Source organism: Calidris pugnax, unplaced genomic scaffold (genome assembly GCF_001431845.1).
Source record: "Calidris pugnax isolate Ruff unplaced genomic scaffold, ASM143184v1 scaffold219, whole genome shotgun sequence".
Classification (NCBI taxonomy): Eukaryota; Metazoa; Chordata; class Aves; order Charadriiformes; family Scolopacidae; genus Calidris; species Calidris pugnax.
Window position 1 is genome coordinate 8900387 of NW_015094507.1, and position 1143 is coordinate 8901529.

Here is a 1143-nt window from a genome sequence, read left to right on the forward strand (position 1 = left end):
GGGGGGACGGGGGGAGGCAGTTCCCTCGCTTTCTGGCTCTCGGCAAACAGAGGAGGGCACTTTCCCCGGGCGGGAGAGCAGCCGGGACATCGAGTCGCAGAATAAACCAAAACAAAATAAAATGACGGGGACGTCAAGTAACCCCCTCTCCCCCCGCGCAACCCCGGGGAGAGGGGGCTGGCTCCTGCCGCAGAGGAGGCGTGACATTTGTTTCACCCCAAAACCTGCGGCAAAACTTTCCCCCTCGCCTTTGTGCGCGGGGGCGGCTGCCCGCGGCCCGGGGAGCGGGGCTGGAGGGTGGGCAGCGACCCTCCGCTCCTCTCCGCGCCCCTCCGCTCCTCTCCGCGCCCCTCCGCCCCGCCCGGCGCTGCGCTCGCACCGGCTTTGACTCCAATTGCAAATGCTCTGAGGGCGATGTGAAAACTTCTACAGACGTTATTGCAGCCTGGTTCAAGAAACCCGCCAAAACCCCTCTCGGCTTCTGCCCTTTCTCCGGCTTCTCTCTTCTGTCTTTGCTTTTTTCTTTTTCTTTCCCTTTCTATTTTTCTTTTTCTTTTTCTTTTATTCTTTTTCTTTTTTTCTTTTTCTTTTTCTTTTTCTTTTCCCTTTTCTTTTCCTTTTTCTTTTTCCTTTTCCTTTTCTTTTCCTTTTCCCCTTTCTCTTTCTCTTTCTCCTTTCCTTTCCTTTTCCCCTTTCCTTTCCTTTCCTTTCCTTTCCTTTCCTTTCCTTTCCTTTCCTTTCCTTTCCTTTCCTTTCCTTTCCTTTCCTTTCCTTTCCTTTCCTTTCCTTTCCTTTCCTTTCCTTTCCTTTCCTTTCCTTTCCTTTCCTTTCCTTTCCTTTCCTTTCCTTTCCTTTCCTTTCCTTTCCTTTCCTTTCCTTTCCTTTCCTTTCCTTTCCTTTCCTTTCCTTTCCTTTCCTTCTGCCTCAAACAACTTTCTTCCCCCGTACCAGAATTTAAGCTGAAGATTTAGTCCCTCCTCACCAAACCTTGATCTCCAAACTCCGATGGAGAGGTTCGGGAGGGCTATCTTTGTTTGGAAGTAGTTCAGGGAGCGCCCCGGCTGCGGGTGGGTGGGGGTGAGGGCTGGAGGGGGAAGGCGGCAGCATGCGGTGCGGTGCGGAGCGCTGCTGGCGGGGGGGGGG